This window comes from Microtus pennsylvanicus, chromosome 8 (genome assembly GCF_037038515.1).
Source record: "Microtus pennsylvanicus isolate mMicPen1 chromosome 8, mMicPen1.hap1, whole genome shotgun sequence".
NCBI lineage: Eukaryota > Metazoa > Chordata > Mammalia > Rodentia > Cricetidae > Microtus > Microtus pennsylvanicus.
Window position 1 is genome coordinate 107,890,901 of NC_134586.1, and position 15,322 is coordinate 107,906,222.

The following is a 15,322-nucleotide window of genomic DNA, read 5'->3' on the forward strand; positions in this document are numbered from 1 at the left end:
TCCAGCATTGCCAGCTCCATACAATATACACTTGTCTTCCTTGTGTCAGGAACAGCTGTGAAGCAGGAACAAAAGGTCCCCTGGAGAGGTTTGTTTATATCTTTATAATTTTAATACACTGTGCATGATAAGGCATTATTACTACTCTGATAGACTGTTCTGCATTCCTTTGATTTAAAGAAGACCCCAATTAAAAATCAATAATTTTAGCTCTTGACCAATATATTAAAGCAACTGAAAGTTAATAATTTTTTTTTACTGTGGTAGTACAGACAATTGGATGATTTGAATTTCAAGTCAATCCACATCTCTGCTCCGAACTAAACCAGAGTTTGAGAAATCCAAAGGAATTCCAAGTGTATATGTCTCTCCTCATTGAAAATATTCTCTTCCATTTGACTCAAGAAATGCAAATATATCAAGATTTCAAAAAATTGAAGTCTTTTCTTAAGACACCTGTAAAAAGGAATATCAAGAGTGTCATTTTGTTTGCAAGTGTCCTGAAAGCTATTCATCAACCATTCATATGCTTATTGCAATGGAATGGAAGACTAGACAAAGACTTTAGTGTGAGTAAGCTGCTCAGAGATAGTCACAAAAGGAGAAAACAAGAGAGATTAAAAACTAACTCTAAATTGTTCTGTTTTGCATAAGTTAGTAATGTGCCCCTATGTTTAGTGACATGTTTATTTTCTATCTTAGGTCTATATTGCTAGGAAAAACAAAACAAAACACTTCAGTTTTAACCAATCATAATATTTTTTTAAATAAAATAACTATATTTGAAGTGATTTAATTGAAAATTATTATGATCACTTAAATTACATATAAAATTAGTTTAAACAGGGCAGTGGTGGCTCATGCCTTTAGCCTTTAATTCCAGTACCCAGGGAGTAAGAGACAGAGAGACTTCTGTGAATTCAAGGACAGCATGGTCTACAGAATGAGTTCCAGGACAGCCAGAGCTACACAGAAAAAAAAAAAAAAAAAAAAAAAAAAAAAAAAAAAAAAAAAAAAAAAAACTGTCCCAAAAGCAACATCCTCCAAAAAAATTTGAAAAGTTTAAAAAATTATACATTTTTCAGGGATGATCATTTGTTATTAGATAACCAGTTGATGTGCTCTTCCCTGTGGACGACTATTTCTCTATCAAATTTCTTTTGTTTCCTCTAATTCTTAGTGTAGGGTTTGAAAGATTTCCTTCATTCATGTTAACATATCTGTGGGGGTCATTCTTGTTCAGGTCATTCTTAGGCAGTCATATTGTTGCATTTATGTATTTAGGAACACATACATGTATATGTAATGACAATCAATAAAAAGGTGAAAAATATAAAAGAAATTAGGAAGGAATATATGAGGGGTTTTGAAATAAAAGGTGGAACAGATAAAGGAAAGCTTTTATGAGCAGGAATAGGGATACTTGATGTGACAATGACCAGGAAGTTTAAATACATGGGGGTCAATCAGCTAGATGCCTTTTTCATTTTCCTTGATCTCCAGACATATTAATAGTCATCAATTTTCAGTGTCAGCACCTGCATATTCTTTTCAAACATATTACTATTGTACAAGTGAATAAATTTACTTTCACTAATTTATAGCACAACCAATAAATATGTATCATTGGAGTGACATGGTCAATATATATTCTAAGCCCTAAAGAGAGATCACTTGGACAATTTAATTTTAATCACTAAAGTGAGTCTTGGAGAGCAATAGAAACATTCATGCATAATGTCCTGTACTTTGATGAAACTTTTCACTGACTGTATTATAATTTTCTTGTCTGTAAAATGTGGATAAGCAAAACATTTATCATAGAAATTTGACATTTCTCATGAAAATATGTATAATTGATAAGTCAAATACTTGGTGCACGAAATATTATAAAATCAACTATAGTACTCTTTATGCATATGCAAGCAATTTGCATTCAGATAAGAAAAGTCACGTGTTATGAGAAAAGACTCCAAGCAGTCACACTTATAATCCTTATTAGAGACAGAATGTTCCACATGTGAAAATATTTTTCTTTGTAAGAATTTGTATTCATAATTCTTAAACTAACTAAAAGTCCATTTCAATAGCTTTAGATTCAATATATATATATTTTCATTTCCTTTTCTTTGCCACCAAGGACCCACTAACTCTTGGTGAATATTCAATATTCATGATGATTCTGTAGTTCCTGAAGCTTTTACAGAAAAAAAAATCTGGTAACGGATAGATGCACTAACTTTAAAATCTAAATTCCCTCAAGATAGTTGTTAGTTTCAGTTGGTTTGTCATCCTAACATATTTATGTTTTTATTCTTGTACAGAAAAAGCAGAAATATCACATTCAAGAATATTCTTTAAGGAAAAACCCAATTTTAAAATTTTTCTTAGTTATGATAAAGATAAAATAGATGTAAATATTGTAATTTTTACTTGATAACTGTTTTGTTATATGTGATTTTGCTATGTTAAAGTTAAAGCCTTACTTTTTTGTTTAAACAGAAAAAGGGGAAATGATGGAGGAAGGTCATTGGTTAACTAATAAAGAAAATGCATGGCCTCATAGGTTAAAACATAGGTGGGTGGAGTAAACAGAACAGAATGCTGGGAGGAAGAGGAAATGAGCTCAGACTCGATAGCTCTTCTCTTTGGGGCAGACACGATGAAGCTCCGACCCAGGATGGACATATGCTTGAATCTTCCCAGTAAGCGCATCTTGGGGTGCTACACACATTATTAGAAATGGGATAGCCCAGGTGCGAGAGTTAGCTGAGAAGAGTCTAGATATAATGGGCCAAGCAGTGTTTAAAAGAATACAATTTGTGTGTTGTTATTTCTGGTAAAGCTAGCTGGTGGCGGGAGCCGGGTGACAGGAACGCAGCCCACAGCTCCTCCTACATAAAATTTTCTGTTTAAATAGTTTAAGTACAGAGGACCCACGTGGTTGTAAGGAAAGAAATGACTTTCAAAAGTTTTTCACTGACTGATAATGGCAAATCATGGTATTGGCATGCAGGCACATATGTGCAAATCTTCATATGACATTTTAAAAGTAGTAAGTCTACATTAGAAAGATACAAAACAGGGAAAAAGAAACCTATTATAAGGATAAAATAAAATATTATTGTAATAAAAAAGAATAGAAGAAGTAGGTAAGAATAAGTTAATGAAACATATCCAAAATGAAACAAAATTAATAATGCTCAAGTACTGTCAGTAAGTCCCCCAATAAATGGATATGAATTAATCAAACCAGACACAATGTGATAAGTTTGCAAAGTAAGATCAAAATATATTTTGCCTTTATGATGGTAAAAAATCTTGTTTTCATAAATGAGATTTCACTACATTTAGTAATATTCTTTCTCATATGATCAATTAGTAGTAGAAAAGTTATGAAGAGACCTTTATTTCATTAAATTTGAAAAGACTTGGACATCTAGATTATGCAAGAAATGTGTACTTCAAAAAGACACATACACATATATATGCAATTATCTCTATATAGAGAGATAAAATATATAATATGTTTATATGCAATGCCAAGTCAGATTATATTACTAGTCATGGATATGCATATAAAACAAAAACATTATGATGAAAATTATATTAAGGAATCTTATGGTGTAGGAACGCCTTCAGCCAGTAGCCTTTAACATAACAGTCTACTTGGCCAGTGTAATGCACTTGCTTACTCTCTCTTCCAGCTGTTGATTTCGTTCCTGTTCCCCATTTTTACAGAGGACTGTGATCTGTGAGTCTACCCCTAAATAAATATACCTTATTATACTCAATTCTGAGCTAGTGTGAGATTTCTTTTTAGCATCCATTTTCATCTGGCACCCTTGTGGATCCCAATTCCATGCCTACAGGGTAGACTGGCCTAAAAGACATAAAAGTTTCATGATCCAGAATGTCTCCCACCATGCCCACTTGGCTTTATTTCACCTAGTAGTGGGTTTTTGTTTTGGCTATTATTATTATTATTATTATTATTATTATTATTAGCAAAAACCCTACCTTAGTGGAGCTAAACACATGTCACCTTGGAAAATTTCCACGCTTGTGCATGCTTCCCCCTGGCACTTTTCCTGCTGCCTAGAAAAATGTGTGGTACATGCATAACTTCCAGTTTGTGTTCTCTGCTCACAGGCTCTGGGATCCTTGATCTAAACAAAACTGTCTCCATGTACAGGAATTTATTTAATTGTTCTTAAGCAAAGAACAACTCATATTTGTCAGTACCTAACCAGGCATCAATGTGCAGGATCAAAGCGGAGCAGGACTGCGGAGGCCACCCTCATCACCACATGGCTGCAACCTTAACACTTGCTGGCCAATAAAGATTCATTATACCTACAACAATTTTCTGAAATCTCCTAACAAAGGTAACTATTTGATTAATGAATAAATCAATGATCTTGAAATTTATATAATTTCAGGCAACATTACCACCTAGGAATTTAATAATCTTTTTGCTTATACTATGGATGAAATTCTGAAAGGCTTCAATGATTTTCCTGATAACTCCATTTATTGGATACTGGACTTATATCCATAAGGAAATGATTTTAGAAATGATGCAGTTTTTACATACTAATAATGAACAGCCAGCTGATAGGATTAATAACATCAAAAATTAGAAATTAAATGAAAAATTAATACTATTAAAAAGGATAACATTAATTTGACAGTCAAAATTCAATCCATGTCAAAGAGTACTGAGAAATTATCTTAAAAAATTACACTGGTGAGTTTATCAATCAAAATCTGTTGAAAAGTTATGATAGGAGCCAGGCAGTAGTAGTACATGCCTTTAATCCCAGCACTCAGGAGGCAGAGGCATGTGGGTATCTGTGAGTTCCAAGCCAAGCTCATCTGCAAGAGATAGGTCCAAGACAGGCTGCAAAGTTATTAGCAGTTAGAGTATCTCTCCAGAAAGGCAATCTACACACTATCAAAATAATTCCCAAGGATGAGATGTTATGTATAAAGGAAAAAACTTCATGCCTTGAAATCACATATACAGAATGAGGACCAGAAGCTATGTGATTCAATGAAATCACTAGAAATATATGCAGGCAAAGAGATTCAGGATGGGACAGGATTCAAGAATTAGGAAAATGAGCTGGGCAGTGGTGGTGCATGCCTTTAATCCCAGCACTCAGGAGGCAGAAGCAGGCCGATCTCTGTGAGTTCAAGGCCAGGCCAGCCTGGTCTACAAGAGCTAAGTCCAGGACAGGCTCCAAAGCTACAGAGAAACCCTGTTTTAAATAAAAAAAAAAGAATTAGGAAAATTAATTGAATCATATACCAGGGTTTAAAAAGCCCAGAAAAAAAAACCTGTTAGTAACATTTTATAAAGATTAACAAGGCTGTACAAAGAGGAATAACAGATCCAGAAGCTAGATGATTATTTATTGATTCTCTGGCTTTTGAAAATGCCAATTTAGAAAGCAAAAAGATACGTGGGCCTTTAAAGGTTAGATGAACACCAATGCATGAATGGATTCTCCATACATTGAACATTGAGATATTTGACTATAATACTGAGGCTTGGGTAAGAGAAGCAATTTCCAAAGGTATGAGAAGACACCAAATCTTTTAATTATATTAGGATATCCAAAAGTGGATTGTAGACAAGTAATTCCTAGAAATAATATCTTTCCTATGAAAGGCAAAATTAAAAGGTATTAAGCTTCTAGATTATGTAGGAGGTTTAGCAAAGGTTGACATTGAATCAATGAATGCAGATCAACAAAAGACAGAAGAGACACACTGATTCAATCTGAAAACTCTTTGGGGGTCCTCTCACAGGCTCCCAAGTCAAATGTGGTAAAGTCATTCTCAGTCATGTTGGAGGGTATGTCTCACCAGGAAAATTATAAAAATCCAGTGCCTTCTGTAAAAACCATACTGCTCTGAATGAGAAAATAAACATGGAGGATACATCAAAACATCTAATAAGATATAGGAAACATATATTTTGGCAGACTTCTATAAATGATCAAAGATCAAAGCTATAAGTAGGGATAAATAGTATTGTCATTAAGGGATTCCTAGACCTGGGTGCAGACATGAGTGTCATTACTCCAGAATATTGGCATCCCAATGGATTTTAAGGAGGCAGAAGTTAAATTCCTAGGAATTGGAACCCTATCATAAGTGAAACAAATTATAAGATGGGTTGAATGCATAGAACTAGAAGGACAGAGAGGAAGGCTGAGTCCATATATGGCTAATATGATAGTGACTTTTTGGAATCATGACCTAATGTAGCAATGGAATACCCAGATTAACATTCCTGCAGTCCAAGGGAAGGATATTATAAGGTATCATATAAAAAAGTCACCAGTCAATCAGGCTTTACAAGAACACAAAGAAAGTAGCAAACTTTTATAGGTACCAAAGTCCCTACCATTAAAATGGCTAACAGAGAAACTAATATGGATTAAGCAATGGCCTTTAACAGAAGAGAAACTGCAGGTTTTAGAACAACTGGTATAGTAGCAACTAGATGCTCACATTATTGAAGAATTACCCAATTCCAAGGAGATTCTGTCAATTGCAATAAAATATGTTCACAGAAAATTAGAACACAAAAGGAATAAATTAGGAGAGACTGGTTTTGGACTCTTAATGACTTTCAAAGATGGTTAGGAGAAATTTTCAGACGATGAGTAGCTGTTGGGATAACACCTGATCTAATAATTCATTTAAATGAAATCTTAGATAGTGATGAAGACATGTATAGTACCAGGGTATTAACAGCTGAAGCTGAAAAGGAACAGACTCTTGTGGAAGAAATATTACAGGAGGCCCATGTTATTAGTGTGAATCTATATTTTACTTGCATGTTAGTAATATTGCATTCCAGAATTTTCTCTACAGGAATTTAATGCAAAAGGAAGATATTATCTCAGAATGGATCTTTTTACCACATAAACCAAGTTTAAAAATAAAGCCAAAAACTTATGTGGAAACGACCTTCAAATTAAATACAAAAGGAAAATTGAAACTTTATCAACTAGCTGGTATAGACCCAGCATAGATTATAGTGTCTTTTACTACTGTTGCAATTAAAAACATTATGGGAAGAAAATAAACCCTGGCCAAAAAAAAAAAAAACAAAAACTTATGCTATATTTTAGGAGAGATTAATAGTAATCATCCACAAAATGATATAATTAAGCTTATAAAGAGAACTACTTAGATACTTCCCGGCATTGTATGTGACACACCAATAACTGGAGCCCATACATTCATAATGATGCAAATAAAACAGAAAAGGCAGGTTACAAATCAGAAGGTGTAAGTAAAGTGGAACAAAGCACTTATAATTCTATTCAAAAGGCAGAATTATATACTATCCTCATGGTACTAAAAAGTATAAAAAACACTCAATATAGTTACTGATTTACAATATGCAGAATGAGTTGCTTTGCATATTGAAACTACTGAATTTATACCAGATTATGCAGAACTGACTTTATTATTCATACAGGTGCAAGAAATAATCATGAATAGGCTTTGTCTCATAAACATAACACACACTCAGTCCCATAGGGTCTGCCAGGTCCTCTATCACAAGGTAATGCAGAAATGGATCGATTATTGATTGGAAATATCCTGAAGGCTTCACAATTTCATAAAAAAATATTATGGTAATAGCAAATGTTGCCATGTATTACATGGCAACAAGCTAAGGAGATTATAAAGAGATATCCTACTTGTAATTTCTATAACCAAACACTGATACCTGAAGGGAGTAACCCAAAGGGTACTCAAAAGAATAAAATATGGCAGATGGATGTGTTCTACTTTACAGAGTTTGGATAATTAAAATATGTACACCACACCATTGACACTTATTGAGGTTTTCAATGTGAAACTGTTTTTAGCTCAGAAAAGGCTGGTTCAATTTTATTATGCATTTATGGTAATTTATGGCCATCATTGTTATACCTGCACAAATAAAAACAGATAATTGTCCAGAAAATATCTCTAAGAAATGGACAACTTTCTGCATAAATGTCAGTTACCAAAATTAAATCAAGATCATATAAGCAAATTAAACATACCTATAACTACTGAAGAAATAAAAAGAGTCATCAAAAGTCTCCCTACAAAAAAAGAGCCCAGAACCAGTTGGTTTCAGCTCAAAGTTCTATAAAACTTTCAAAGAAGAAGTAAGACCAATAATGCTCACATTATTCCACACAATAGAAACAAAAGAAAATTTGCCAAACTCCTTTTTTATGAGACTACAATTACCCTGATACCCAAACCACAGAAAGACATTAATAAGAAAGAGAATTACAGACCAATCTCATTCAAGAACATTGATGTGAATGTGAAAGTGTTTTTTACTCATTATAATATAAAGGATATTACAGGTATACCAAGCAATCCTACAATACAACCAGTTATAGAAAGATCAAGTTAAACTATAAAGAATACCATAAACAGAAAGGGATGGAAAATGCCCCCAGGAATAGACTGCATAATGATTTATTAAATTTGAATTTTCTTAACACCAACGAGAAAGGGATAGCAACAACACAAAGACACTGGATAACAGAAAACACTTCTGAATTAAACCAGCCAGTGCATTTCAATGATGTGTTGAGCTCACAAAGGAAACCAGGAGATGTGATACATTGAAGAAGGGGTTTTGCTCTTGTTGCTACAGGACAAGAAAAGCAATAGATAACATCAACGTTAATGAAGATTTGGTTTGAAAAAGACACCTCTTAAGAAAAAGAATTGGCTTCCATGCTCCCCTATCCAACCTTCCTTTATCCCAATCCTCCTTTTTCCCCAAGTTCCCCCCATCCTCCCCTTCTCCCTTTTCTTTCCCCATCTCCCCTCACCCCCATCCCACCCCACCCCCAAGATCCCAATTTTCTCCCTGGCAATTTTGTCTACTTCCCATAGCCAAGAGGGTAACTATATGTTTTTCCTTTGGTTCACTTTCTTACTTAGCTTCTTTAGGATCACCAATTGTAGACTCCATGACCCTTATTTATGGCTAGAAACCAATTATGAGTAAGTACACCCCATATTCATCTTTTTGGGTCTGGGTTACCTCACTCAGAATAGTGTTTTCTATTTCCATCCATTTGCATGCAAAATTCTAGAAGTCATTGTTTTTTACCGCAGCGTAGTACTCTAATGTGTAGATATTCCACACTTTCTTCATCCATTCTTCCATTGAGGGGCATCTAGGTTGTTTCCAGGTTCTGGCTATTACAAATAATACTGCTATGAACATGGTTGAACAAATGCTCTTGTCCTATGCACAATTCTTAGTTAAGGGAGCCACCTTAGGGTTGGCAAAAACTTGAACCTAGAGTGGCTCCCAGGAGCCCAAGCCGAGGTCCCCAGTTAGTTCCTTGGGCAGCTGAGGATAGGGAACCTGAAATGACCCTATCCTATAGCAATACTGACGAATATCTTGCATATCATCATAGACCCTTCATCTGGTGATGGATGGAGATAGAGACAGAGACCCACACTGGAGCACTGGACTGAGCTCCCAAGGTCCCAATGAGGAGCAGAAGGAGGGAGAACATGAGCAAAGAAGTCGGGACCACGAGGGGTGCACCCACCCACTGAGACAGTGGAGCTGATCTACTGGGAGCTCACCAAGGCCAGCTGGACTGTAACTGAAAAAGCATGGGATAAAACTGGACTCTCTGAACACGGCGATCAATGAGGGCTGAGGAGAAGCCAAGGACAATGGCACGGGGTTTTGATCCTACGCAATGTGCTGGCTTTGTGGGAGCCTAGCCAGTTTGGATGCTCACCTTCCTAGATAGGGACGGAGGGGGGAGGACCTATGACTTACCACAGGGCAGAGAACCCTGACTGCTCTTTGGACTGAAGAGGGAGGGGGAGAAGTGTGGGAGGAGGGGGAGAAGGGTGGGAGGAGGGGGAGGGAAATGGGAGGCTGGGAGGAGGTGGAAACTTGTTTTTTTTTTCTTTCTTTTCTCAATGAAAAATAAATAAATAAATAAATAAATAGATAGATAGATAGATAGATAGATAGATAGATAGATAAATAAAAAAGAATTACAAAAAAAAAGAAAAGAAAAAGAATTGGCAGCTCATCCACAGAGGTGACAACGATATGGTGTTAAGGAAACTTGATAGGGGTTGGGGCAGGTTTCTGTTCTTGTCTTTGCAGGAAAATACTCAACTTCAAAAAGTCAAGAGATGGTAGACATTTGGATTCCTAAAGAGGAAAAGATGATGATTCAGATGGGATCATCAAGCAAAGAGAATTATGACTTATGAGGACAGGTTATCTGAGGGTAAAAATTATTGATAAAATATATATTCTGCCCACTAGAGTAATAGTCATGAAGTACTTAAAAATTAAGACTGGTTTTGAACGTGGATAATGGCTCTATCCTTCTCTAAATCCAAACATGTTTCAAGAAGAATAATTGAGTTTCTGTCACATGAAATGTTAGGATCCATCTCCTATGGGGCAGAAAGAAGAAAGAATTTAGGAAAAAATTACTTTTCTCCATACCTATTTTCTATCTTTATTTTACCTTTCATTAGATATATGTCTATAAATATATATAAAAATATAAATATATAAATAAAGTTTAAGTTTTCCATTAAGAACAATGAATTTTCCTGGCGTAATCTTTGAAGTTTCCAGGAAAAAGTAGGGGCCCCACAACAACAACTTCACCTGGCTGATATGAAGCCCTGAGGTTGATAGTTCTACTATAAGACCAGTTTTGGGTAGCACCTGTTCAAGATGGTTCCAATGTTGTTAGTTGAAATGGTGTACCTTTTATAACATCCTGGCCAGAACTCCAAATTGGAACCTCAGAAAAATCCTACTGAGTACTTAAAGACTATTTGCAATTATACCATACTGAAATCTTGAAACTTAATCATCATTTTACTTTCACAGAGTCCTGAAGACAGAGCATTGCCCCCATGATAGCTGAAAGTAATTCTTGAAGACAGTGTCCCTTATCCCAACAAAGATTACGCTTAAGGTTAGGGACATCAATTAGGGTTTGATTGTAATTTTTATAGGATTAAGGGTTAAAGTGGAAATTAGGTAGGCTCAGTGATCTCTTTGGAAAAAGAAAAGAAAGAGAAATTTGTTGTAGGATTCCCCTCTGTTTGGTATAAATACCATTGGTGAATAACGAAACTGCTTTAAGCCTATAGCAGAGCAGGGTAGAACAGAAATAGGCAAGGAAAACTAAACTGAATGCTAGGAGAAAGAAGGCAGAGTTTATAGAGAGCCGTGGGAGCACCAAAGGAGAAAGACACAATGCCAGCCAGTATCTTTCAGGTAGGCCACAAATCTCATTATAAAATATAAATGTATAGAAATGGGTTAAATTATATAAAAGTTAGCCAATAAAAAGCCAAGGCTAATGGCTCGAACAGTGATAAAATTCATACAGTTTCTGTGTAATTATTTCATGGCTGAGCAGCTGGGAACAATCAAGCAGCTCTCCATCTACAAATTGGGACCAATGTGACCAACTAAAATCCACTGACAACTTTTGAGAATTTGTAAAATTCTAGGCAAAAAAAGAGAGCAGAGTTAACCATGCCTTAACACAGTGAAGCCTTTAAGAGGGGTTTTTTCTTATTCAGTAGTAACAGAAAAAAAAAAAAACTTCACAGTTTTGAAATGACAGCTTCCTGGGCCATGTTGCCAGCATGAACTCTGGCTCTTTCAGGAGGCCAACCATTTAAATGGAGTTTGTGAACAGAATACAACAACTTGCTTAATGGCAACATAGATGCACTATGTGCCTAAAAGTGGGGCTTTGCGCATGGCTCATGCTAAGTAGTTCTCCGCTTTCCCATGTTGGACTAGGCAGTGCTAAAATACAAAGTAGTCTTAGTTGCTGCTTAGCATTTTAAAAAGTATTCCTGGACAGAAAACAATTACAGATACACAATAGAACATATTCTGACATAAAAATAAACTCTAAACGAATGTTTTTAAAAAAATATACATAGACTTGGGAGAGAGAAGAACAAGAGTAAAGAGACATTAAAGGTAATATAAAAGAGTACAGACAATTATAGATTAAAGGAGTAAGATAATAAAATAAATATTAAACTTGTTTAAAAAATTAATAGATAAAAAATAAGCCACTTAATGGTAAAATATATACAGAGACTCTGGATTCTGTATACTATGTTTTCTTTAACTTTCTGACTATGAAAGAGCTAAATACAGAGAAACATTTTATTGTACGGGGTACTCATTTAAACTAGCATAGATATTTTAAAGGTATCATGTCTTCAAACTTTGGGTCTAAGGATTTGTTGCTTTGAAAATGAGATTCTCCTTTTGTTCCCACAGAAGATGAGAACCTATGGATTCCTTCCACACTAGTGTAGTTTGATGGATCAAGACCACCTGAAAAGTCACTGTGAATATCCCCCCAAAATACTTTGCCCATCGAAAAACAGTAGTTTGGAGAGAACTATGCCCAAATTCTCTAAATGATTGTTTATATTTACAATATAAGTGTTTGTTTATATTTATAGGGTATATGCTATAGAAATAAAAACTTTGCATTGGTATGGATCTTGGTTTATTAATACAAAATTTAGGTCAATATTTTTTATACTGTGTATATGTATTTCTTACCTTGATTAAGGTATTGTGTTTGTCCAACTCATTTAAAAATATAATGTATAATTGAAAATATAGGATAATGAATAATCATCTATAATAGTCTAGCCTGTAGTCATGTTAGTTAAGTTTTCTAGATATATATATATATATATATATATATATATATATATATATATATATATATATCTCAGTTAGATAGGTATTCTTCAAATCTTTTAGAAACCATCAAAATATGGCATTTAAAATGTTTTAAGAATTTAGGACTTATCATGACAATAAAATGCATGTGCTCCTGGCAATACCAATTACTTCAAAAGGAAGAGGGGCATGGAAGTGGCTCCTCATGGAGCTGTGTTAGCTTTTTGGGCATGATATTGTTCTTGCTTAGACTCTGTGATACTATGCTGTTTAAACTGGATATATAAGAGCACAGGGAAATGACTGCTAAACTTGCCTAAAGGTGATATGATTTCCCGGGGTTCTTGCTTCATGAAAGTGTCTGTTAGACATTCTGCAGGACACAGAGAAAAGTGACAGACAAACTGCCCACATAGGTAGAACTGTCTTTGAAGTTTTGTGCTTCATGGAAAAGTCTGCTTAATAAAATGGGCTTGTAGTGCAAAGATGGATGCCCAAATGGTACAAAAGGACTTTGGGTATACAGGCAGTGAAATGTATCTATAAATTATAGAGTTTTTGAAGTTGCTTACAATGCACTTTCTGTTTACTTGGTAATATTATAATCCTTCTGGAGTCTTTGCTGGAGTTAAAGAATATATAGTTATAGTTTTCCTTAGTTATCAGCATGTACTTAAAATTAGAAATTTTGCATATGGTTGCAGTGAACATAGAAAACACATTCTACTTGATTTACATGAATGTTATTGCTGTTTCTTGTAGATTTTATTATTTATGTATTATTTCAAAATATTAAAACAAAAGACAGCTAGCAAATGTGTATTGTAAAGGAAACATTTATCTATTACTGGAGGGAAAGCATAGTTCTACAAAGACTATGAAAATCAATTTGACAGTTCCTCTGGAAATTGTCAATAAATCAATCTCTAGATCCAAATATTTATAAGAAAATACCCATATGATTCTTTATCCTAATACAGAGAAACTTATTCAACCATAATCATTCCTGCCTATATATAATACTCAGAATTTGGAAACAACAAAAATACATAAATGCCCTTCCATAAATTAACAGTATAGAAAATGTGGTATACATAGAAAATTGAGTATTTTTCATCTGTTAAAAAAATAAAATTATAAATTTGCAAGCAAATTTATGGAGCTAGAAAACAAATATCCCAAGTGAAATAACTACTAACTGAAGGAAAAATGTGGTATAATTTTGCTTATATATGAATATTAGCTGTTAAATCTTCAAAGATGATAAAAATATCTATATAAGAACAGAGATATGTATGGATTTAGTGATTAGATGAGGAATAGATTTCTCTAGGAAGGGGAAATAGAAGAGATTGTTGTAGATGGGTGAGGAAAGCTGTAAAAAAGTGGATCAAATAGGTAGAATGAGAGATGAAAAGAGAATAAAGGTGGGCAACTAAAGCTAAGGGACAGTTGAGGATTCCTATAAAACCTTAAAGCTGTAGAAGAATATATGTACACCTATGTATATGATCAAAATGAAATCAGCAAAGAAAGAAACAAAAACAATGAAACAAGGCAGATTAAGCACCAAGTGGATATCTGCAGTCAACAAACAGTATAATTATCCAATAAAAAATAATAGTTTGCATTTGTGGATTAGTTGTACAAAAGGGCCCCCAAGAAAACTAGGCTTTTGTCAAAACTTTTACTTACTCTCCCCAAACTGATGTTAAGGTTCTGTTTCAGAAGATAACACTTACATAGCTGATTGAAAATTGATGAGTCCAAACATTCTAGACAAATATCACTGACTAAAATTAAGTAAAGACCAGATAAGCAAATTAAATAGACCTATAATAACTAAAGAAACAGAAACTTATCAAAAGTCTCACAACAACAACAACAACAAAAGCAAGCTTAGGACCAGATGATTTCAGCTCCAAATTCTACAATACTCCTCAAATTGTTCCACACAATAGAAACAAAAGGACATTGCCAAACTCTTTTTATAAGGCTACAATTACCCTGATACCCTAACCACATAAAGACATCGCTAAGAAAGAGAATTACAATCCAATCTCACTCATGAACATTGATGTTAAAATACTCAATAAAATACTGGCAAATCAAATCCAAGAACACACCAAAACCGTCATCCACCATGACCAAGATGGCTTTATCCCAGTGGTTCTGGGATGGTTCAACATACAAAACTCTGTCAACTTAATCCACCATATAAACAAACTGAAAAATAAAAACCACATGAATATCTCATTAGATGCTGAAAAACTATTCAAAAAAATACAACATTTCTCCATGATAAAGGTCTTGGATAAAACAAGGATACAAGAAACATACCTAAGCATAAAAAAAGCAATATAAAATCAAACAGCCAACATCAAACTAAATGGAAAGAAACTCAAAGCAATCCTACTGAAATCAAGAACAAGACAAGGTTGTTGTCTACTCTCTCTGTATTCACTCAACATGGTTTTTTAAATCATAGCTAGAGCACTAAGAAACAGAAGGAGATCAATTATATACAAATCAGAAAAGAAGAAA